Here is a 26,588-nt window from a genome sequence, read left to right on the forward strand (position 1 = left end):
ATGTAGCCGGTGCCAGTAGAAGCCTGTTTGAAACAGAACGTACCTACTCTCATTTGGAGAAGGGGAGTCTGGCAGTGTGTGCCTGCAAACATTTTCTTGTGGTTTCATATGGGAAATGTTTCAGTATCATCACAGACTACCAGGAGTTGCTCGCAATCTTCAGAAATCCGAAAGCTAAGAAGCACCCTCGTATCGAGAGGTGGGGATCGTGTCTACTAGAGTACGACTATGTGATTGTACACAACCCTGAGAAAGGTCAAAACCTCACTGACTACTTTTCACGAGTGCCACTACATTGCCACAGTTCAACGTCCAAAGCGGCTGAAGAGTATCACAACTTCATTGTGAGATCAAGCACACTAGAAGCTCTATCCATTGAACAAATTATTGCTGCTTGGAATGCAGATAAGGACACGCTCAAACTCAAATACATGATTACAATGCAATCTTGGAAGAAGGAGCCACGTGGGAGCCAGCAAATTGTATGTAAAGTGATGTGGGAGCCACGTGGGAGTCAGCCAATGGTAAGGAAAGGTAAATAATGGGATAGTTCTAAGTCCCTCTTAAGGTTTCTTTTTTTTAATACAAGCAAAGTGCAAAGGCTGTGCAAGTGAAACCTAAAAATAGGGCAGATGAAGGTAGCACAGAAAGAGAAAGGTTGCAGAGAGAGATGGCACAAATGGTTCATATGCATGCCTGTGCGAGCACATTAACACCAGATTTTCCTGTGTGAGCCTTAGTACATATATAAGCTTGCAAGGCTGCTCAGTTAAATAGCAACTTTCTACTGTCTTCTGTGTTGACTTGCAGGTCAGGACTTTGAATCCCACAAGGTCAACCCAGACTTTCATTGTTAGTGGGTCATTACATTGATTACCATTAAATTACTAATAGTAGTACTTATTATTTATAGCATCTGTAAATGTCAGAAGAGCTGTATAAAGCGTGGCATAAGAAAGTCAATATTATTATAATACGTATGCATATTACCGACAAGAGACCTTCTCGAGGATTAGCATTCACTTTATAAATCTGCTTAAAGCCAGATAGATTGCATTTGTAACAGGAATGTGCATTTGAGTGAGTGTGTGTGGAAATGTGAAACTGATAGTATGTGAATGACTGTGTGGGTATCTGTGTGTGTGATGGAAAGTGCATAAGTAGGCATGCTTTTGAGCGTGAATGTTTGCACTGTTATGAATATGACTGCATTAGCATGAGAATATGTGGCACGATAAATGGTGTGTATGAATAAGTGCATGCAAATGAGTGTGCATTAATAAGCATGCATGGACGTTAGTGTGAGTATAAGTGAGTGCCAGTAGGTATTACTGAACAGAATTCAGCATATTTTTGTGTGTATGTGTGTAACAGAGAGTTAAATGTGATAATGAGTGCTTAAATATGGAAAGAGGAGCTTGAATGACAATGTAACGGTGATAAGTGCAAATGAGGTGTGTGTGTTTGAATTAGTATGCACTTCAGGGAGCAGTGTGGCAAGCACAGCACAATATGGTTGCTGGACTCTGAAGCTTCCAGTTGGCGTGGACATCTTCACAGAGACTCAGCGCCTTATTGTCATAAATGAATGTCCCGCAATCAGATTATTAGGTTGGAAGGTCGGCGCTACATAGCAGACCTTTTTTGAGCAACTTTCATACCTTCCTTGTATGTTTTCTACCTGGCAAGCTGTATGTGATGTGAAGAGCCGCCATTTATAGACGTACCATATAGCTGACAGAATTCCTGCTGGCTGAGAAGATTACCTGTATATCTCCTTATGTGGTTTCCAGGCTGCCCTTTTGACAATTCCTCAAATATTTCTTCTTCTGCATGAGGTACCTATTGTTTCTGCTGCATTGTGCTGGCTCTTTTTATTCATACAAGTAGGCTGTTCTTTATGTTAGGAAGCATTCACTTTTCTGGGCTTTTTCAATACCTGATGTTTTTCTATTGATGTACCATCTGGGAGACTATATCACTTCAAATTTAACCAATTTCAAAGTGATTAAAGACATTGGTTTTCTGTGTTCTTCAAGGTCCTTTCCTAAGTGCGCTTGACCCTCTCCAGTGTAGTCGTTCAAGCAAATATCTCCACAAATTGGTTTTTATCACATTGACTGTGTTCTGTTGGCTTCTTCAAACACTGTCAGAGCTCTTTAAACTTTCAAATCAGTTTTAGGGCAAGCTTTTTGGTTCTTCTGATATATTGTTTCAACGTGCTTTCAACCTTACACAAGTCTCCTTAAGGAAATGTCAGCACAATAGCCCCTCTAGATTGGTGTCTCAGATTGATTAGTTTATGGTGTCATATTTACAGTTTAACTTTATGGGCAGATCTTGTAGTCAGAAGGACAACACCCCACCTCTATCATCTTCTACTAAGCTCCTTACTTGTACTAAAATTCATCAATGGGACCCTGTCACTAAATCCTTGTATGCCCCTATGGAAAGCTCTAGTGAACTCGGATTGAGAGGTTCTACCTCAACGTCTGTGGCTATCTCCAAAAAGATCTCTGCTTCAGTCAAGAGATCAAAGAAGGATTCCGACTCTCCATCTAAAACTCAACCTCCTTTTACTCCAGATGTGAAACATCTCCTGAGTGTAGGCTGGAGCTGGGCAAAACTTTTAGTGACGTTGGCACTGCAACATGTTCCATGTTAGAATGCTTACCACTTGGTAAGCAAAGAAATGTTGAGGAGCAATTCAGGAAATTTTATTTAACAGTGCATGAGAAATGGCTTCCAATGATGCATAAAAAATATCCCTTCACCAACCATGGCATTTGCAGTCAATGAAGTCTCACTGTGGTACTCTGCACAAGTTCTTATCCATTCCATAAAGGAGAATTATCTCTGGACTTTGAAAAGTACTGCTTAATTTTTGACCGCTTCAGTAACTCTGAGGGATTATGCGCCCAGTTCAATGCATATATTGCAGAACCTGTTTCAGAGAATCACAATCTTCAGGTGCACCAGTATTAGCATAGAAAGCCATGCCAGTTGCCAGAGTTAGCAAATTGTGTACTGTCTGTTTTGGCGTTGCCCGTCCCACGTGCCAATGTTGAGAGGGCCTTTTCACGGATAAAGTTTGCATGGGAAGGAAAGATCGAACGAGCATGACCAAATACTCACTGAAGAAGTATTGTATTGTGTGTCATGATAAGTTTGATTTGCAAAAATGTATTTGGACCTCATATACACTGTATGTACACTGTCTATATACCAGGCACTATCAGAGCAGAAAGAAAGCAATTATAAAAGCAAAATGTTCCATAAACACTGAAAAAACACTGTTTCTGTTGTTTTTAATGGCGCGAAAATGTGTAACCACTGATAAACACTGTTTTTTTAAGGTACTGAAATTACTGGAAAAACTGAAAATACACCACCAGAATTTACTAAAAATAGAAACTGAAAACAGGAAAGCCTAACTATTATCTTTGTATCATCACATAGATGGTGGGCCCCAATTGTGTGTATGCCACCCCAGCTGCTAGTCATGTGTTTGATCTCCTACTTGTGCTTACCAGTAGAGGCCATTTTTAATTGGAGTACATTGCAGTATTCCACATAGGTTGTGCATGGAACCACACTCACACAACTACAGTCAACAGCCATTCATGATACTTTTTTTTTTACATGTCACGATCAGATATTTAGCTCCATTGATGTTGAGGAATGGTAACTATCTAACGTCGCCTAGGCCACGGTGATGCATCTGTACTCCCAATGCAATACACAAGATACACCATCTCTTTGAATACTGGAGATCTTGAGACATGTAAGCAGACTTATTGTCATCTAAAAGTTTCGAACTTACCAAGGCATTTATGGTGACAAACACAATTTTTCATGCTCTTTTTGCCCACAAATGTCCACACTGTCACTGTTGTATGGGATTTGGGCTTTAGACGCATTTGGGACTCATGCAATAACTCACATAGCCCCATCCATACACCCCCGTACATGTGTGTACAGGCAAACGTTCTGCACTTTCACCTTTGGGACTCCAATGTGCTACATGGCCCATTTTTCCCTTGCAAAGAGTTTTAATACATGTATTATATGGTGGCCATTGTCTTGGTTGACAGTTGCTTCATAGGTGGAACCACATATTCATAGGTAGGCTTGAGCTAACAGCCACACATACCGTCCATAAAAAAGTGTGCAAAGGTTTTATCATTGTGTCTGATCATGTCTCAATATTGGAACCATGACACGGATGATCAAACACATGTATACGATTATTCACACACATTACACACATGAGCTGACAATGGCAACAGTCCAACAACACACATCACACAACATGCACTGTCATTGGGGCATGAATGACACATCAGACTGAAAATTTACTATAGCAATTTGCTCTAGCACTGAAAAAAATCACGCTCAGCAAATCTGCAGGAACTTTTATACCCGCCGCTTATACACAAAAAAGCCATTATGCCACATAGACGTAATTTCTACTGTGAAAAACATAGCAAGCCCTTAAGTGCAATAGTGGTAAAGTGCGCTATTGGGGGGAAGAAATCACGCATAGCCTGAAAACGTCCAGCATCCACACAGGAAATTATGTAATGGTGTAAAGGAAGTAATGTAATGGATATTACAAGCAGGAATTCAGAAACTGCAAAGTTACTTTCACATTTACTCACAGTTTTTCTGTCTGTGCTTCGGAGTGGTGGTGTGTGTGGAGCAAGAGAGTTTGTGGACTTGCTTTCCTGTGTCTGCTGTCCTAGTTCTGTGTGTTATGTCCAATTGTGTGTGTAATTTGTGTAGTTTTTTGTGTAAAGGAAGTGATGTAATGGATATTGCAAGCAGGAAATCAGGAACTGCAAAGTTACTTTCACATTTATTCACAGTTTATCTGTCTGTGCTGGGAAGTGGTGGTGTGTGTGGAGCAGGAGAGTTTGTGGAGTAGCTGTGTTGTGTCTGCTGTCCTAGTTGTGTGTTTTGTGTCCAATTGTGTGTGTAATTTGTGTAGTTTTTTGTAAAGGGTACTGTTATGTCTTGGGTGTCTGTCTTTTGGGATAGTTTGTATTGGGGGTTTTAGGGGTTTAGTTAGAGTTAATTCGTTTTAAGTGGGTGGTATAATGCCGGGCCCAAAGCGCACCAGGCCCATGAACTCCAAGGAGTTGGGCACTTTCCTGTGGCTGGTAATGCACTACCTGCCCAGACTGATAGAAGCTGGTAGTAGAGTTATCCAGCGTTATTGCATGTCGGTGCGGAAAAGCCTGTGGGAGAATATCCGGCAGCAGATCATGCAGATATATGACGGGGACCAGAAGGCACAAAAGTTAAAGCATCGCTGGCAAGATCTTGTGGACAGGGAGTCAGACCAGCTGGAATATGTTGAGATTACAGTTGGTGGACCTATACGTAAGTACATTTTTGTCACTGAGATGTAATGTGTATCATGTTACGCTTTAACAGTTATGGGCCATGAAGTAAGGGTCACAATGATGTTTCACATTATATTGTCTTGTGCTAGATAAATAATCTAGACATACCATGGCTATAGTGCATTATCACATTTGTGAATCATTGGTTCCTGTGTTACAATGTGACCATCACTATTTTCACTATTACCATAGGTGAGTGAAATGCGTTCATGGTAAGCATGGATTTCACACGCATTGCAATGCATTTACTGAAACTTGGGAGCCAATTTACATGGAGTAACCATCATCAGTACACATCTTATTCAGACGTTCTGGTGAAGGTCAGCACTTTACCTCAGATACAAGGGGGCACTGCTTCACTTAAGCCTGCTTGCAAATACAGCCCCTACTCATGCAGCATTTTGCATGAAATAGGCATGTAATGTGTGTTGTCGGGGTGTTCCACAACAACATCCATTGCTGCATGATGCTGCCCCATCCTCACATGGTATGGGTCTGTGCAAAATGTTTTCACCAGGAAAAACCTGATCTGAAGCAGGCGATACAGTGAGAAATGTTATATTCCTCCATGTATTATGATATTTCCACATGTGCTGCTTTCTGCTGCACACATACATGTATATATAGAGCAGAACCCCTGTACAAATAGGTTATGTGAGGAAATGTGTCTCTTACTGAACATTAACAATTGCCCCTGCTGCGCAGGCACCCTAGCAAAATAACTCTAAGGTAAAGACTCTGGCCCTACGCTGCTTCTATTGCACCTGCACTAGGGGTAATGCAGTGGGGCGTCATATTCCTGTACATAAGGCACATCCCTGCGTTTTTAAACAGAAGGACCACAGCTTTATCAAATAGGGCGTTGCACTGCGCACCGCAACGTTCTCTTCATTATGTCCCTTCATGTGATTAAAAGGGTGGCACTGCGCATGTGCACCAAAGGAAGTAGTCCTGCTATAGGCATGTGTCTTGTGAAGGGACAACATTGTGATCTGCTTTTGATGATCTTTGGCATACCACCTCTTAATTGGCTAGCATCTTTGATGTCTGCCATGGCTTAATCTGTTTTGCTAATCCCTAGTAATTAACTTTGTACATGATGTAGGGATGTATTGAAATTGTGTTGTACGATCCCATACCCTCACCAGCACTGACATTTAGGCTGCACAAGTATAAATTGGGACCAGTACGTATGATCACAAATATATGCAGGATGATGATTTAATGGTGTGTGTAAACAGAGGGCCTCCAGAAACCATTGCCAATGTATGTATGTATGTATGTGAATTCTGTAGGTGCAGACAATCATGCAAGTCAGCTACATGTGTGTAGCTTTTTTGAGATGCTACATGGCCAACCAGTGCATGTGCAATAATATCACATGTATTTACAACTAGCCATCCTAGGAAATGCGTGTCATCTAGGTATGTAAATATGTTATCTGACCACTTACAACCTGATAGGCCACATGGCCAATAGTGTGACATATGTAGTGTGTTGTTCTTGCATTCCATGTAGGTGCGAAAAAAATTATGATGTCCTGTACATGGTATATCTTGCAGATGGAACCCACCTTATACCGATTCAGAGATGGCCAACTTCGGCAACCCCAACTTTACCGGTAAGTGTCTTTATCTGTATAACAAGTGTGTTGCAAGGAGTCAGTTTCATGTCAGATGTATATGTATTTGCCTGAATCATTATGCATCCTACCCACCAATTCACTTTGTGAAGATGTGGCATAGGTAATGGATAGACGTGGCCAAGTGTTGCAAGTATATCACCTTCTCATTAGTATTGATGATGAAATGTTGACTAACTTGAACTTGCAAGATGAAAGTTGTGTGTGAGGTGTGTAATTATGAAACTGTCTAACAATGCTAATGTATGTGGTAATTGTAGTACAAGTCGGCCTGAATAGGGTGTTATTGCTACAGTATGTATGTCATATGTACATCTAAAAAACTTGTCTACATTTCTACAGGGTTGGTATGGCCCACGGTAGAGTGCCATAATGTCAAAATATGGAGTTGTTTACATGCCACTGTCTGATGTGTTGTACATTTGATGCATCCAGTATTACATTTTATGCTTACCAGGTTATCTGTACAGGAAGGAATGTATCCACAAAAAGCTCTTTGTCCCATCTATCTCAAAATATTTGGACGCAAGAAACATGCTGTAGCATGACAGCTATTGAATGATTGCCAAGGTATACCACTTAACAGACATGGTAAATGTATTCACCAATCCATGAATACAGACGCAATTATGTACCTGTATATGGCAAATACGGAGATGATCGGAGAAGGAAGAGGTGTGGCGCCGCGGCCAGGGCGACTGACTCCGGAATCTGGGGATCACGGTTCGATCCCCGGCGGCAGATTAGCCCAGCACCATGTGACTCTGGGCAATAGCTTGCTTAATCTGCCCGATGGCCCCCAGCGCCTAGAGACTCTTACAGGTGATTGTTCGTGCTTTACAAATGTGGATTATTATCATCATAACGCCTGCCTATGATGTGGGTATGTAAGAGAAACAGTGGTTCCTGCGGACAAAATACTACTCTATATTGGTAATGATATGCACAATCGCAATGATAACTGGTTGGATTGATGTCAGAAGGAAAGGAGACCATGAACACCTCTGTTTGTATTTACAATAATTCTTTTATATAATTCAAAGAATATACGGGTATGTACAAAAAGGAAATTACACAATAGTGCTTTGTGTCCCCAGTGTGAATGGAACCATAAAGCAAAAAGTGGTGAATTTGTGACATATACAACTTGGTTTCCACAATTTTTAAAGGCAACCATCCATAACTTTACAATGATCACAGCTACTGTATGCAATAATCAGAGCTGATCAAATGGTTCGCTTTAAATAGCTGTCGACGATGTTTCGACCCTTCATGCGTTATAAGGTCTCTTTAGGACCTGTGGGTGTAGGGACATTTGAAAGGGGGTTGCGCAGCCACGTGAAGAGTGTGAAACACCGGTCAGGTGAGAAAAGAAGTAAAGAGAATACTCACACGGGACCCAGCCGGGTGCCCAATGTGAGGAACGGTGTGAGAGGCTGGCAACCACGGATATGCACAGCGTGGTGAATGACGGTATATTGGACGAGAAAATGCCTGTAGACTCGGCCTGTTAGTGATACGAGTGGATCTCAGGATCAATGCCAATTGCGCAGGTGGTGACCATTGATGCCAGGTAGACGGACGGTGCGGTTCTACCTTCTTCGCGTAGCTGAGGCACGCGTTACAGATCTCTTGTATCGTTTAAAAGATTGTAACCTGACCCGACGGGACGATCGAGTCCTCGTTTAACTACTTACAATGCACAGGTTGGACCAGCCGCACCTCCTGCGCAATTGCCATTGCCATTTCCTCTGTTGTTAAGGCCTTAAAGAGTGGGATATAAAAAACATTCTCCAAAAGAAGTGATCTAAAGGTCTTAAATTAAAAGGCCCGGCAATACATTAACAGATCAGGACTTGCGATTCCCCATAGATCTTTCTCAGACGTAACTTTTTCCACGCAGTCCTTGCTCCCTTATCTGCCCAAATAAAACTGCACAATGTCCCTTGTCGTTTTTTAACAGCATCCACGTTAAATTCCAAAGGGATTGTATAAAAAATAAACGTAAACTTAGGTACAATGAACATTTTCAATAAGTTTGATCTACCTAGGAAGGATAAAGTTAGACTATTCCAGGTCCTCAATGGACTTATATTTTCTTTTTTTGATTTTGCAAAATGTATCTGAGCCAGGCCACTGAGATTCTGTACCACCTGAACCCCCAAGTATCTGATCTTTTTTGCTGGTTTACAAGATATCCTGATATTTACCGAATTCCTTAAAAGTTTTAAAAATCTCTGAACAGGATGTTTCCATCTCACTGGTATAAATCATCAAATCATCTGCATAGAGACCCACCGTCTTTTCCCAACTTCTATATTTAAAAGGTCTTATATTTAAATGTGCTCTTATTTTTTATGCCAACGGCTCAATATATATGTTGAAATGTAAGGGTGACTAAGGGCAACCCTGACGTGTCCCACGTTCAATTTCTGTATGATCCGCGAGAGTCCCATTTACCAGAATCCTAGTAGTGGGATTATTATATATTGCTGACACTGCTCTTGAGAAATTCTCCCCTAAGTCATTTTGCCTAATCAACCACTGTAGGAAAGGCCAGCTGACCCTATCAAATGCTTTAGCAGCATCAAAAGTGAGGATTGTCAGAGGAGTTTTACTTGTTGCTACGTCTATTGTTCCAATCAGTTCCTGGGTCAGATAATGCAGATGTCTCCCCTTTGTAAAACCCTTTTGGTCAGGATGTATCAGTTGACCAATAACACTCTCTAATCGTTTTGCCAAGATTTGCGTATCGATTTTATAATCTGAGTTTAAAAGAGAAATCGGCCTATGTGATTCACATAGTTTGGGGTTTTTAAATGATACTGATTGTTGCTTCTTCGCAGGAGCATAGTAATTCTTTTACTTCCAAAAAGGCACAGTTTATCAGTTCTTTAAACCATAGGGCCAGTTCCTCTTTAAGAACTTCATATAGCTCATTGGGGAGACTGTCTGGGCCTGCTGCTTTCCCTTCTTCCCATTCCCAGTATTACTTCTTCTAAACTTATCTCTGCACTTAGGAGTTCTGTTCAGGAGGGTGTCAACCATGGGATATCTATTCCCTCAAAATAGCTTTCTAATTGTTCTTTAGATACTATTAAGTCTTCATTATACAAGTCTTTAAAGAGCCATACAAAAGCGTCCTCCAATTCTTTACCTCCCTTTCACAGTCTACGTGATTATGGATCTAAAATTTCTGCAATATTGTTCCTGATTGATTCCGATTTAGTTTTCCATGCCAGCAGATTCCACAGTTCTCTCTGTATTCATAATAAGAACTCTTACTAGTCTCTCATTTCTTTTTGATTTCTTCTTCTAGGAAACTAGATAATATAAATTTCGCTTCCTGTAGATTACCCCGTATTAAAGTCTGGGCTTGTGTATTGAAGGGGTTCTCTAATTCCTTAGACCACTTAGTTATATTATATTCTAGTTTCTCGATTTTGACTTTCCTATCCCTAATCTGATTTATAGAAAGATTGATTAGACGTCCCCTTATAAATTCTTTATAAATTTCCCAAACTATGTGCATCGGGGCTGAAGGTCTATTAATCTGAAAAAATTCCTTTATCTTTAAAGTTTTGACTAAATTGGTATTCATTAATAGTACACGGTTTATCGTCCATCTCTTTTGGGTCAGTGGTTGATTTAATATAAATACCAAACTGACCGCTGAATGATCTGATAAATGCTCTACTATGTGTTTTACATTGGAGACTTTATTACCAATCCTGCTATTGACTTAGAAAAAATTGATTCTTGAAGAGTGTCCATATTTTTTGTTATTAAACGTATATCTGTTATCCTTGATTAACTTTCCCCTCCAGATATCTATTAAACCCAGGTTTTCCATCATAAGTTTTAAAAAATCTCATTATTGGATTGTTAACTGTACTCATGGGGGACGATTTATCAAGGATTGGGTCAATCAAAACATTAAAGTCATCCCCAATATAACAGGGACATTTACATCCAGGAGGGAGTTATATAGGTCCTGAAGCAGTACTGGGTCTTCAATATTGGGGCCATAATATCCTACAACTGCAAGACAGTTATCATACAATTTAAATTTAGCCATGGCCTATCTCCTCCTTTTGTCTACCATGCATTCCCCTAGGTGTGCCTTAATATATTTTTTAAAGAGAATTGCTACCCCTTTTGTACAGCACTCCTGATCTGTGCACACATAGTGTTCTACCCATTTTAGATTTTTTTAAATTTTGCTCCATTCTCCTTTTACAAGTGTGTCTCTTGTATTATTATTATCTCACTATTAGACAATTTTGAGAATTTCAAAAACAATTTCCGCCTACTAACACCAAGACAGTTGACATTCCAAGTTAAAATGTTCACAGCCTTGTATTTAAATACCCCAGTAATTTTCTATCTTAGTATATACAACAAATAGGTAAAGTCCCAGTCTAAAAGGATCTGCCGCTTTTGTGTCAAGGAGCACCTTGTTTTTGTTTCCCCTCATGCTCACCCACCCTGTGCTGAACATAATAGAAAAACTTCCTACATGAATGTGTCCCCCCGATCCCTCCCTGGGGAACCCTCCCATTTATAATCAAGTGTCCTTATTAAGGGCACTCTTATTTTTTGAATCCTGTCACCATTCCGGGATTTATTAAACTAAGTTATTTTTGGTGTGCTTTGATCTGATCAATCAACATTTCTGCTTCTTTTGGGTCTTTAATATTATGCATCTTATTACTCTACATTACCCTTAATGTGTCTGGCAAACACATTTGAACAGTGGCACCCAATGATCTTAGCTCTAGCATAGACTTACCCAACTCCCATTGCCTATCCTGGGTTGTCCTAGAAATATCCGATCTGATTCTAAAAGTCCATTCTCCCCTTGTGTGTGAGCCTGCTTTGATGGCTTCTAGTAAGATTGTCTCCTTGAGCGTGTATGTTTAAAAATTTACTAGAATCTTCCTCATTGTCTTCCGGGCTGTAGATTTGCGGAAAGGATCCCGGTGTATGCGCTGTATATCTTCTTCCAGTGTACTAATGTCGAGATTTGGGATGAATTCCTTTAGTAAACCTGTCACAGCTTGTTTTATGTTGTCCCCTTCAAAGCCTTCTGGTATGTTTAAGATCCTCATATTGTTTCTTCGTGCGTTGTTCTCCAGGATCTCAATCTTGTCTCTTAAATCTTTTTCACCTGCTCTAAGGGAAGATATCTCTTTTTGGTTTATTTCAACCTCCCCAGTCTCTATGGATACTTCCATGTTTTCCATTCTTTCCACTAAAGAGTTCACCTTACACTCCAGACTTTCACAAACATCATGTATCTTCCCCTGATTTTTTCCGATATATCAAATCGTTCTTTCATTTCACTGAAGAGGGATGTTATCATTTTTTCCACCCCTGGGTGTGTCCCCTTTTCTACTTGCATATGGGGTTCCAAGTATACAGGATGTTCAACGGGTAGAGTTGGACTCTTTTCCTGTGGCATTTCCTCTGTGCCATTATCTGCCAATACTTGATATCTGTTTGTAATCTCTAGATCTCCCATAGTTTCCATAGCATTGCAATTACTGGTAAGTTTTTTCTCGCTGCCTCTGCCTTATCTGTAATATCTGCTTGATGTTGATTTTTACAGAGTGTGCCTAGTATTGGAGTATGGTTTGGCTTCGCCTTTCCCTGAGCTTCGACTTTAAAATAAGACTGCAAGGACGGGGTTATTTTAACGCGAGCAAGAGATTTTGGTCCTTTTTTCTCTCCTTCTTTTCCCATTCTCTGACCCTCTACCAGTTTGTGCAGATTATTTGGGGTCTGGAGGGAAGTAGTAGTATCCTGTGGAACCTGTGTATTTCAGGGGAATTCTGGTGTTACATAGTTTACTAAAATATATTTGTTTCTCAGGGCATATCTATTGACCTGTCACTTTGAACCCCCCTTCAGCCTCCTTATTAGTTATTGGTTATTATTCCTGAGCTATCTAACTTCTTCCCTAGTACTGAAGACTCCTGCTGGTCTCTTCCTGCTTTTTGTTTTGTCGGTGTCATAAATGTTGTCTCATCCCTTTGTATGGAAAACTGACTCCTCAACCGTTCTTCATCCCTAGTATTTCAGGGTTCATAACCCGTCTGAGATGCACCTCCTAGGACTCCTCAGTAGCAGATTCAGCCTGAGGCTCACCGGTCCCAGTAAAGCCCTGTGGCAGCCTCTGCCCACACTCCTACACCACGCTGGGGGGAAGTGCCCACGGCTATCCCGGCTGATTCCCGTCTCTGCGTCCTCAACTGCTGCATACACACTGCACTGGAGGCCAAGGGAAAGTCCTCCGAACACTCCGTGCCCTCCGACACACTCCACACCTACAGGATTCCCCGTATTGCACCGCACACTGCCAAACACTGCTCTAAGCTTCCGGAAGGTGAGAGAGCTTGCGACCTGCCTAACCACCAGCCGCCATGTTCGCCCCTCGTAACTCAAGTATTTATTAATGTGTATCAGTGATCTATTGTGCTCATCTGAGTCTGGATATTATAAGGTATCTTAGCTTGTCGTGTAGCACAATGTGTGAGTAGTATCCTGATCTAGGGACAGGGTACTGTCATACTGCCCCTTTATTTACAGAATCTGACATCCATACGATACAGACCAGGATATGTTTGCCTGATGAAAGACTGCTAAATATGAAGTCGGGTGGCAATCTCTGCTCACCTAGCAGAGTTTGTAGTGCTTTACCAACCCAGCATTCCGTTGGGAACTTGGAATTCAGGTAAAAGCTCCGACTCCGTGGTATAGCAGAGTTAGCCCCTGCGCCCATGCCCATCAGAACAGGAAATAATCACTTACCTACTCTGGCGTCTCCGGGCTGTCCTCCTCCTTGCGGTGGTATCTCCTGGGACGATGTCCCCCCCCGGTCTTGAAGAAACACCACACATCCAGTTGTATTGTAGGCGTGAAACATGTCGACCTTTTAAATCCACTCTCACTCGTCATTACACGTTATTTAGCTGCAACAGGTTGAATTGCTCCTGCCAGCCTAGACTCATGTAGTCTTTTTTAACCATAGCACAGTGCCCAGTTAATAAAGGTTCACTGGAGCACTGATAGCTATTTTTATTTTCACTCATACGCATGACATCCACTTTACTCACTACTCCACGCCCCTCCAACCATACACATAGGGCCTCCTGGTGTGTTTAGCTAAAGACCTCCGGCAAAGAGCCCCCTGAGGGGCCTGTAGGGCATTGCAGAGCCGGCCCAACGAGGAACTGCCCTATGATGAATCATGACACCTCTTGGGGTGTGTGAGGGCCCTTCTCCTTATTGGAGCTCTCCCCTTTCTGATCCTTCTCACACCTGGGTTTCCCTTTTCCCTCCCTTCTCTGACCTTCCCTTTAGGAACCGCATACTTCTATTTGATCCACATGTCCTTGGGCATGTATGCTGGACCTGTCTCTTAAAAGCCCCCGTTCCTCTATTATTGATTTATGTTTCACTGGTTGATATGGATGTACATCACACTTGCAGTAGGAATGATTTCACCCTTCACATTGACCACATGTTACCAGTTAAACATTATCGAGGCCACCTTGACTTTGCACTCAAAGCAAACCACACCATGGATGGTTCAAAGATTATTTTTACTCTCACTGCCTATCATAGTCCCAGTGTCTGCAGACACAATGTCATAGCTTTTTGCAGTATGGGATTAAGTGGCTACACATATTATCCATTGGTCTATACTTGTCCAGATTCATGGTGACAGATAAAACACATGTGCAAACAGAATTGGGTCACACACGGACAGTTCACAGAATAACAACCCCAAAGGATGTTTCTGTGGGTCCTCGGAGTCCATGGGTGTAGCTGTGGTGGTAGGTGGGGCCTGTTGGTTGTTTGGCGGGGTATGTTGAGATGCCACAATGCTGCTGACCCTCCCTGGGTCCAGAGATGGTGTTCCTATAGAGTCCAGAAGCTCTTGGAGAGTGTCGTGGTTGATAGGTTTTCATCATCATCACCATCATTGGTGATATCTGCAACAGGGTGCTGACCAGGAGGTAAGGCTTCATCCTCTGCAATGGAAAGGGCAAATTCTATTGATGTTGTCCCTACATGATGACATTTTTTTAAGCATTTGACATTCAAAGTGCATGACACTTTCCATTCTTCTACGATCCATGCTACACCTGTTACACTAGGCTGTGCACGGCAGTTTACACTGTCCATAAATGTTACATGTCAGGAGCTCAGGATTATGACATTACCACTGTGTGACAACACTGAGTGGATAAGGCCTATCCTAGTAGTCATATAGGAATCACTGACATCCATTCTGTTTCATCATGTGCAGAGCTGGTCATCTGTAGGGTGTAAGACATCTTATAGATTTCTTTCACACACTTGTATGTGTGCATTGATGCCTCTGTGCATTCAAAACAATGGTACAGACAACCAACTTACTGCCACACTATGATGTGACCATGATCATGAGTGGCTTATCCAGTAGCTACTACACGTACATCATGTGTGGCTATCCCCAAGAGACTGTTATTGCAAGCTTTACAAGGTGACATGTGTCATGCAGCACCCCAGATGTTTTTTGGGGGGATTGTGAGATGTATCTACGGAGGGTGCTTGTGACAAGATTTTGACAAAACATGGCACTGCCGGCACTTTTATCTATGCAACCCATCATATTTACACATACACAGGACAGCACCATACTCAGAATGAGCGTGTACTCCCCTTGTGTTTTCCCCTGCAGTGGCAATGATGAAGAATGTCAAGCAGCAACTCAGAACCTTTGAGCCAGAGTTCAAGGATGGATGCCTTGCTGCACAGCTGAACTTTTTGCAGCAGTACAGGGTTGTGTACAGGGATAACACGTACTCCAGTGTATATGGCCCTTCCATGCATTTGTGAAAGGTTGCATGTTGGCACAAACCAGTCTGTATGCATTTGCATCCTACCACTTTTGACTTTACATATGGCCTATGTTCTATATATGTGCACATTTGCATTCCTCCTCAAACCCAGGGGCATAATTACAAGGTGATATCGCCACCAAAACGTGACTTTTGGTGACGTTCTGGTGACAAAATCCCCTTCTCGTTATTTGCAATGCAGTGTGAAGCCACTTGACCTTGTAACTAAGGCTCCTTTCCACGCTTCACTTAGTATGAAAGGGTCATGCAATGGGTGTTGCAGTGGGCATTCTTCCACACCACCTATTGCTTTTTTAAGCTTCCCCACATTTACAAGGCTTGGGCAGCACCAACAACTAAGGCCAGGTAAAACATGGGCCTTATTTAAAAGCCCCTTGCACCGCTGGTATGTCACTTTTTCACATATTAAAAGTGATGCAGCGGCTGCACAAGAGGCTTAAGACCCATGGTACTAGGATGGCGATATGTAAAAAAAATATTGATTTCTCATCATATTTTACTCTTTCTATGTGTGCTGCATTGTGCTGTACACATAGAAATGGCAAATATCATGTAAGGATTGTTTATGTGCAAGGAGGTGCACCTTCCTGCACATCAACATATACCCCTGCAGCGCAGGCACCCTAGCAGCATGGCACAAGGGTGGCTGCGCTTGTGCAAGGCAATTTTATTTTAGCACCAGCACTAGGAGACATGCAAGGGGTCATCGTATTTTTGTGCATTCAGCCCATCCCTGCATTTATAAACTATCAACTTTGGAGTAACACAGCGCTCTGCAAGTTTATAGGAAAAATGCCCCATATTTACTACAGGAAAGGGCCATATCTTGACAACAATGTTCATGGCTGGTCTTACATTGTGTGTTAATATAGCCCAACTGTGAGTCTTGCAACGCTGCCCTATGCAAACATTTGTGCTAAAGACACATGACTGTTCACTTGTCATTATTTCTATGCATAGAGTACCTAGGTGGCTACTGTTTGACCTGCACACAGTGTGGGAGAGCGCTGAGGTATAGGTGCCTGGACTGGACGACATGACATATTTCCCCCCCAAGTCCCTTGTTGGTACTTACCCTGTTGTTGATGTAGTTGGTCATAGTCAGCATAGTTCTCTCCCTATACTCCAACCACCGACTCCTAACAGATGACTGGGACACCTGCTCCTCCAAGAGATCGAGCTCTTCCTGGGGCACTGGACTCCCACCTCCGACCTGCAATGCTGCCTGCCGATTGCTTGCCTGTTTCTGCTAAGTTTTGCGCTTGGCATCATGCCAGCTCTTCTTGCAGTCCGTCACTGTCCTCTTGACTTCTACGATGGAGTTCACCTTGTTCACTATGGCCTGCCATATAGCTTTTTAGGTCCCCAATGACAGCTGACGAAGAGCTGGTGTTGATGCTCCGTCACCTCCACAATCAGGATCTCATTCTCCTCCTCACTGAATCTGCATTTACTCTTGCTCTATCCGTTGGAATCTGGCTGGACATCCTGGTTGTTGGTGGAGTTGTTCTGTGCTGAGCTTGTTCCTGGCTGCTCCATTCAGGTTTTTTTCCTCCTTAGCGGAGTATTTGTATTTTGTTCCACGCTAGATGCTGAAATGTGACGTTTGTCTGACTAACAGGATTTTTCTTGATGCTAATTGGCCGGCTGGCACTTTTTTTCATGCTAACAGATTTTTTTCTTATGACTTGACGCTAGCGTTAGCTTCATTTTTTCCAGCCGCTAGCTATTCCTAATGCCACGTAGTGTGGTATTATTAATATGGTGCAAGCATGGCGTTAGGAATTAGTGTATGGCAGCGGTAAAAACAATACGCTAATCAGCGTCAAAGCATCATAGCGACAAACCTTGTAAATATGCCCCTTGGTTATCTCTTATCAGTCTTTTTATGGAATAAGAGAAGATCTCACATTTCCTTATCTAAGCTTAAACATCCTAAGTGTGTTGGTGGAGTTACCTTCACTGATTTTCAATGATATCACAAAGCCTTTTGTCTTCAGCAGGTATCTTTCTGGCTTTGCAGAATCTTTCCGCTTCTTTACCTCTTTGATTGACTATAGAAAAATCTCTTATCTCCTCCTTTTCTTTCCACAAATATATTTCTCACTCATCTCATCCTCCGCGTCTTTCTTCTCCAATTTTCATACAATTATGTAAAGTACTACACTTTCACATTTCTCACAACTCATTGACCAATTCCGCATTTGAATGTCTCTCTGATATAATAACGCTATTAAGATTCATAATAAACCTTTCTTTTGGAAGTCCGGGAGAGATAAAGAATTATTTGGGTTGGAGATTTATTTGTTGAATGTGCTCCAATCTCCTTTCCCCAATTTCATCAAACATTTCTATGTCCTACTTCCTTTCAGATTAAGTTTAATCTCTTTTCTTTAAAAAAAAAAATTTTTAGGAGATTTTTCATTAGAGCAACAAAAAGTAGCCATTTTCCAAGCACAGGGATAAAAGGCATAACAAATCCAGCATAAGCAAATTGAGAAATGAAAAACATAATAAAAATACATGAAAATCGACACATGACCTAATACCTTGGAGAAGGAGAGCACCGCGGATTAACGTAATGAAACCCAAAGCTCAAGACTAAGTGGACCAGCCCTGACAAGACACCATCTCGGTCTGCCACCCTCAAACGGAATCCCATATCCGACCTAGCCGACTCCTCCGAAGGCTATTATCGATTAGTACCATCTCTAACCTACTCGTATGTAAAAATTCCCGCCACCATATCTAAGGATCAGGTGTCTTACTGGCAAGCCAAAATTGTGCTAAAACCAGCCTAGTTAAACGGATGGAAAAAACACGGGGAGGATGGTTGGTGAATTCCCCAACATAATAAGCTTCACATCTGCAGAGACCACCATATTGAATATATAGCCCAGTTTACCAAAGATAAATTGCCAAAACAATTGTAGCACAGGCCAGGATGTGAAAACATGTACTGCATTAGCACCAGCCATCCCACAGCAGAAGTAATGTTCATCAAGCAGTAGCTTCATAATAAAAAGACAATGCGGGGTATAGTACCAGTTATTAATGCACTTAAGATGATGTACCTTCAACTGAGATACACTCAAAACTAAATGGGACAGCGTGTTACTACTAGGCCTGGGCGATAAATTCCGTTCCGTTTGCGGAATTTGTACAATTTGGGTAATTTTGCGTTCCGCGTAGAACGCGGATTTGCCCAAAATTCTGCGTTCCGTGGAAGTTTTTGCTTGTTCGCGTTCTCAAAATGCGTGTTCATGAGATATTTCCCTCGAGCACGCAAACAGCGTTAGCGAACAGGAAAAAAGCATCGCAAACAAGCAATTCTGCGTGTTCGCAGAATTTCTGCGTGCTCGCGGAGATTTTTTACCGTTTCGCTGAACTTTGCGTAGCAGGACTACGCAAATTCTGCCCACCCCTAGTTACTACACCGAAGATAGGCCCCAGTAACAACTTCTTTGCACAGCCAAGAACTCCACTTATTATCCCTCTGCTGGTACCAGTCCTCGATTAGATTATGTGAAGCCTCATAAATTAAGTTGTAGACAAACTCAATATTTCTCTTACCAGGAGTAGTCCTTATAAGGTCCAAGCCGAGGTTTTCGGTAGTATTCAGGTCTTCCTTAAGGCTGAAAGTAAAATTCAGCAACTGTAAATATCTAAAAAATAACCTAGATGGAAGGGAAGCCTGCTACTGTAAACTATTAAATGAAGAGAAGTTGTCATACTCAAACAGTTGTCCTAAGGTCAGAAGATTAACCCTACCGCATATTTCCTGAAACCCATTGTGAACTCCATTCGGAATGTTGGGATTATACCCCAAATACGTAAGTTGATTAAACGGGGTCCTACCCAGGAACAGTCTCCTAAAAAAACGCACCAAACCTGATGAATGACTTTAAGGGTCTTAATGCGAGTATGCCTGAAGTACATTGTGTCAACAAGACCCGAACTGCGGACAATCAATTGACCTAATGGAAGAAACTCTGAGAACATGCCTGCCAGTGGCACAGAGTCCACCCCAACATTGACCGGAGTCGAGTGAAAAATTATTGCCAAAAATAAAATCTAAGAGCAGGAAGTGATAACCCTCCTTCCTTAGACTGCTGTAGAAGCTGAATCTTACATCGAGGTATATGGTAGGCCCAAATAAACTTCTGCCATCATGCCTCCACTTTGGAAAATAAAGCTGCAGTAAGAAAAAGTGGAATACAGAAGAAAAAGTACAGGTAATATGGGAGAATAATCATCTTAACAAGATTACAGCGACCTATAAGCCCCAGATGCAGATGTTCCATTTAAGAAAAACCTCCACTGAATGCTTATACAACTTCCCAAAGTAATGGTCCAAGATATCTGGAATTTTCATAGTTAAAATGACCCCAAGGAAGACCAAGGACTTCATCCACCTCTGATCCTGGACAGGGGGTCCACACTTGCTAATATCTGAGTCTTATTGGAGTTCAGTTTCTAGCCAGAAACAGCCCTAAATGATTGAGCTGCTGACACCACTGCCTTCAATCCCACACTTATAGGAGATATAAAAATGGCGATGTCATCCACATATGCGAGAATTTTGACTTCAGATTGGTTAAGCCGCAAAGGTTGTATCCCCTTATTTTGTTTAAGAGATTGAATAAATAGTTTAATATAGAGTGCTAACAACTGTGGAGAAAGAGGATAGCCTTGCCAGGTACCACGTAGAATGGCAATAAGGTCTGATAAAGGGCCTGCATACTCTTGCCTTAAGGCCCAGGTAGAGATGCCGAACCCTGGAAACAAATATAGAACCCAAACCAGTGGACTCCATTACCACCCAGCCGAAGGGCCAAGAGACACGGTCAAAGGCCTTCTCAGCATTCAGACAAATCATACTGACAGGACTCCCTGCCAAAGAGGCCACCTCCAAAGTCATAATTGTCATGCTTACATGGGATGTTGTATCACAGCCGGAATAAAACCATGCTGGCTCGGAGCCACCAGTTTTGAGATAATCGCTGCCAACCAATTGGCAAGAATGCAAGTATAGATTTTAGAATCCGCAATAGTTTCAGATATAAGGTGGTATGACCCACAGGAAGTAGGATCCTTCCCCTTTTCTGGAAAGACAGCAATATTCGTTTCTTTCCAATACTCAGGGACGTCATCCAATAAATCCAACAAATTAAAAAGATCCCTTAACACTGGGGCCAAATTCTGTGAAAAGGTATCATTAAATTCAGATGGTATCTGGTAGCCTCACCCACGAGCCAAGGAACTGATGACCTCTTTAACCTCAAAAAGAGTAATAGGTGCCTCTAGTTTAAAACACTGGTCACGAGTCGCCCAGCAACCAAAATACTGCTGTATAAATTCAAAGATATATTCCCTGGACAAGAGACAGTCCTCCCTATAGAGGTCCTGGAAGAACCGATGAAAGACCTCATGAACAGAAACGGGATCAGCAACGTGAAGCCCATTCTTATCCTTGATTTGCAGAATATAATTTGACCTAGATTGATCTTTTACCCTCAATGAGAGAATCCACCCCATTTCCTCATTATTCTCGAAGTATGCTATCTGGCGGACCCTACCGCTTTTGACCAATTCTCCCAGATTATTGTCCTAAGGGAAGATCTAAGGACGGCAGACTGTTCCCAAAGCTGCTCAGCCTTTAGCCAGTCCTTCACCCTAACACTGCTTTCCAGATCGGATTCAACTGACCTCAGAGTCCATTGAATCATAGTTTCCTCCCCCAATGACATCCTTCATTGGTAAGAAGTGAATTGAAGAGTCTGACCTCGACAAAACACTTTAAAAGAGTCCCAGACCACCGGAAGTGATGCTGTTTCAATGTTAAATTCAAGAAACTCCCTTATATGCGAATTCAGTGAAGTAACATACCCATCTTCTTACAGTAGCCTGCATTCAAATATTTAGATACGGGGCCAGATGCTTGAGCAGACTCACTAAGTTGGAAAAACAAGGACAAGGGGTTGTGGTTCAAAAGAACCCTTGTGAAGGAAAGTAGGATCTGCTTCTTATGGTTACCCCCAATTTTTGCTAGATCTAATGCTGCTTTTGACTAGTCTGACTGGGATCCTGCTAATCAGGACCCCAGTCTATCTGCTTTCTCCCTAAACTGTTGTGTTATGTACTTGGGTACACTCCAGATTGGATACAGGGGTACCCTTTTCAGTCCCTAGTATATGGTACACAGGTGCTCCAGAGGCCTCCCATGGGCTGAAGCATGTAGTATGCCACCCATGAGAGGCCATGCAAAATGGAACTACAGGCCTGCCATTGCTGCTGGTGTAAGTTGGTGCAAGCACCACTTACTTAAGATATAGGTTTACTATATCTAAGGGCCACCACTTAAAACCTTTAAGTCACCCCTCTAGCAGGCCTTAACAATCCTGAGGGCAGGGTGCTTGGTTCTAAGTGAGAGGGTCCCCCTGCATGAGCGGGACACCCCTGCTGCCTATGGAGTCCATTCTCCCTAGTTGTCGGTGATGCAGTCATGTACTACTATAGAGGGGCATTATGCGACTGTGTGATGACCAACTCTAAAACGGCTGAAACAAACCCTATCGTGTTTGGTGTCAAACATGTTGGAATCATACCCCCACAGTGGTAACTAGTGTGGGATGTATGATTCCACCTCTCAGAAGCATCCTTAGTGGGGCTCCTGGTGTTCCTGGTATCAGCCTTCTAGCTCCGTACAGCACAAAATGGTTGCTGCCGACCAGAAACACATTTCTGCCCTCCTGCTGCTGAGCCAAGCTCGAGCAAGGGAAGGATGAACAATAGGCATCCTGTCACAGGGAGGTGTGACCCCCTCCCAGCCAGGATTTAGTGTATTAGGGCTGGGTGGGAGCGCTTGGCAGCGACTGAAAGTCTGCATGAGGGGCACATTTGGTGTCCCTGTGCACAATCTAGTCCAAACCAGTCCTCGAAGCCGTTGGCTCTCGCCCTGGCACAAAACTGGACAAATGACATGGGAGTAACTTCCCCACTGTCCAGACCCTCGCCTGGGAGGGTCCCCTGAATCTTTCCAACCCTCTCCCTTGGGTACTTAGGGGCTTACCTGCCTGTAGGACCTTAGATTCGTCGTGGACAAGATTCAGAACTGAAACCACTGCACTTCGACCGTCTGGGCACTCTGGACTTCATTTGGGCCTGACTTCGTCTCCTTCTCAGTCTGCTGCATCGTCTGTGCACCATACAGGATCTGTGTAGGACCTGTGGAGCATCCAAGACACCTGAAGATAATCTCCCTTGGAGGGAAGGAGTCACTCCCCTGCATTCACAGGCACCGCAACACTGCTGACTGGTCTGTTGATCCAAAGCTCCTATAGGCTCAAAAAGGCTCAGCGACACAGGGGGTGGGTTTCTACGTCCCTCGAGGTCTGAGCTGCCCTCTCACTGAGTTTGAGGTCAGAATCCTTTGTGCAATACCCAAACCCCTGTGCACCATGTACTTTTGAAAGTGCATGTGCTTGTTGGCAATCCTGCAACAAGTGCATTGGGCTTCAAGTAGCCCCAACCTCTGGAAACTCTTTCTACAAAGATCGTCAACCACCTCACACCGCTTGCTTCGTGGCCTGTTGTTTGGTGAAGCTGCCCAAGGTCCTCTCGTGACTCCTGTGCCTCCGGCCTGTGGGTCCAATTGAGGGTCATCTTTAATCTCCTTGGGCTACCCTGATTGCTCAGGGCCTGTCCTGACTCCCCTGCTTGTGGTGGTTCTCCTGGACCTTGCTGGTCCGAACCGTACACTTACTTAATTTACTGCATGGGTTGCTTTTGCCAAGCCTTGTTGGTGCTCCCGCCAGACACTGACCCCTCAGCACTCAACATCCTTTGTGGGACAGCTCGCATCTGGCTCCTGGTCATCCTCAACGTCTCCTGGTCCCCGCAGCCACAGAGTCAAGGTCACCGTCAACTATCCTGAAGCATCTGACATCGGTGGGCATTCGTCTACCGAGCCCCTGGTCACTCCCAAGTGACCCAGACTCTGTCCCCTCTGCTTTAAGGTACTCTTCGACCAGAATCCACGTTTGGATTCCAACTGTCACTTTCTCCTCTTCCAGCAGCGGCTCTTCTTCAAAGTCCTCCACTGGGTTCGACTGTGGTTTCCAACGCCACTTCACACCTATGCACCCAGCTTCCCTGGGTTAAATAACTTGGGTAGTTCAGTATCCACAGGTGGGATGGCTCTTCAACCTTCTGTCTTCCACAGGGTTTCTTTGAAGTCCATTGGGAAGGGTCCTTAACCTTTAAAAATCCAACCCCAACCTGCACATAGACTTGTACAGAGCACGCAGTCGTGTTCCCACACTGCAGAAGCACTCTGTGGGGTCCCTATCTACTCACCTTGGGTGGTTCCTTGGGGTCCCAGCAATTCTATGTTCTCTTGACATTGTCCTGACTCGAGTCGTGGTTCTTATATCACTTTTTAGTATATGGTTCGGTCCTCCCCTGGGGTCCACTGTGTATTAGTGCTATTACTGTGATTTATTTTCTATACTATTGTGTCCTTTGTGTATATCTCTGTGTGGGAGATACTGGGATGTACTAGAGAGTATTATATAATAAATACACATTTTTGATAAATATCTTGTGTGGTTCTCTTTCATTTAATCTATTCTATAAGATTGCATTCTGGTAAAACAAACTGCTTTACACTCCTTCAAAACTAAGCCTGAGGGGTGCTCACTACAGCTACCACTTGGATAGCTTTCTAAGGTTGTCTGAGACCTCTTAAATCACCATAAGAGTTGTCTGGACTGGTGCAAGGTGCCCACTTACATTAGTGGACATCAAATACCAGGCCAGCTTCTCACACCTTGTGTTACACGTGATCCTCGAAGAGGAAACACAGCGTGTTGCTAACCAAAAGCATATCCAATCTTGACATGGCCTAATGAGGAGCGGAATAGAACGTAAACCACAGGTCATCAAAAAGCTGATCTGAGGGCCCAAGCTGGGATGACGACTCAATCTTAGGGCACAGTGTAACATTAATGTCGCCACAATGTAAGGTGGGGCCCAGAGATGCAACTCGATAAAAAACGATCATTCGTATAAGGCCCATAGAGAACGCAAATAGTAAAGAGCTCGGTATCCTTCTGAATAGTTGCCACCAACCTGCAGCCTGTCCCGCCAATCCATAATTTGACACAAAACCTCCCTTCAGCCATCCCATATCATGAGTACAACCCCCCTCTGGGGCAACTCGAAAGGGATAACGTCTAATATCCAAGTTCTTTTAATACTGAGCTCTCCGTCTGAGATAAATGAGCCTTTGGAGACACAAAATTTGTGGCCTGAGATTGTTCAATTCCTCCCGTACAAGTTTCAGCTTGACCCCAATAATAATCCACAATAAAATATGTAGCAGCTGCCCAGAGCCTCTGCCTGTCCTAGCTATAACCATAACCCTACATTATCCACGGGCTTCTCCTCCCCACCACACTAAAAGATATGCTCGCTCCAAGAATGTTTTGTCAGATCAAGCTGAATATTTTACCTACAATGTAACAAACCTTGCTCCAAGTCAATTTGCCAACAATAATACCTCAAATGCTCTGAAGAGTGAACACAAAAGCCCCTAACCCACGTCTGAGCCCACCCCTGACTCCCATGCGGTGAGCCAACCCACCCCGCCTTTCCCCGAGCACCTGGGGCCCAACCTGAGTTGTGGTTCAAAACCGGCCAACCACTGACACAACTTTAGGACCGGCCCCACCTGCCTCAAAGTCCGTTTAAGACCAGAAAAAAAGAAAGAGAAGGAAAGAGAAAGGCATCCCACTACTCCCCCCACATGCACCCAAGAGTCCAAGTCTAAAAAAAGCAAGAGGAAGGCATAGCTTACGCACCAGCACAAGAACAGGGGCGGCTCCTCCATGTGGGTGGAGGAGTGATGCCCCACTGCTTTCTCGCAGTGCGAGAAGCAGAAACATAAAATACAATTTTATGTTTCTGCTTCTCGCAGTGCGAGAAAGCAAAAGAAGGGTTTGGTTGGGGGCGGGCGGGTCGGGGAGGAGAGGCTAGCCCAATGTTATGGGCGCTGACTGTTTGGTCCGCCCCAGGGCCGACCAAACCAGTCATGCACACTTTGCCCTTTTCTCCATGTAGGCTGCATGCAGCCTGCATGGAGAAAATGGCCTCCCCATAGACGCCTGTGCAGTCGGCGTCTCAACCAATCACAACACTGACATTGCAACATTGTGATTGGCTTAGGGGAGGGGAGGGAGGCTGCCTGTGGCTGTTTCCTGCAAGGATGATGCGGGACCGGACCACCGAAGGTACGTATTTTTAAATTTAGAATTAACCCCCTCCCCGCGCGAACCCTGCCACCCCACCCATGAGTCATGCCGGCCGCATCTGCACAATTATAGAGCATACCTTGACAAGAAAGGGAAGAGGAAACCCTGCTCATCAGCAGCCCCACCGCAAGTGAAGAAGAAATTCCCCCACCCTGTCAACCACTAAGCATAATATATCCAGCCCTGAAGCCCATAAGAGACTAGTCCCAGACCAGTTCCAAACCCAGTGCTTTATCATAAGAAAACAGTGCCCAAGGCAGCTCACTAGCCAGACATATACCAAATTCTGAGAGAATAAAAAGGGAGGGTCCTC

The sequence above is a fragment of the Triturus cristatus genome, chromosome 4_1, assembly GCF_964204655.1.
Source record: "Triturus cristatus chromosome 4_1, aTriCri1.1, whole genome shotgun sequence".
Lineage (NCBI taxonomy): Eukaryota > Metazoa > Chordata > Amphibia > Caudata > Salamandridae > Triturus > Triturus cristatus.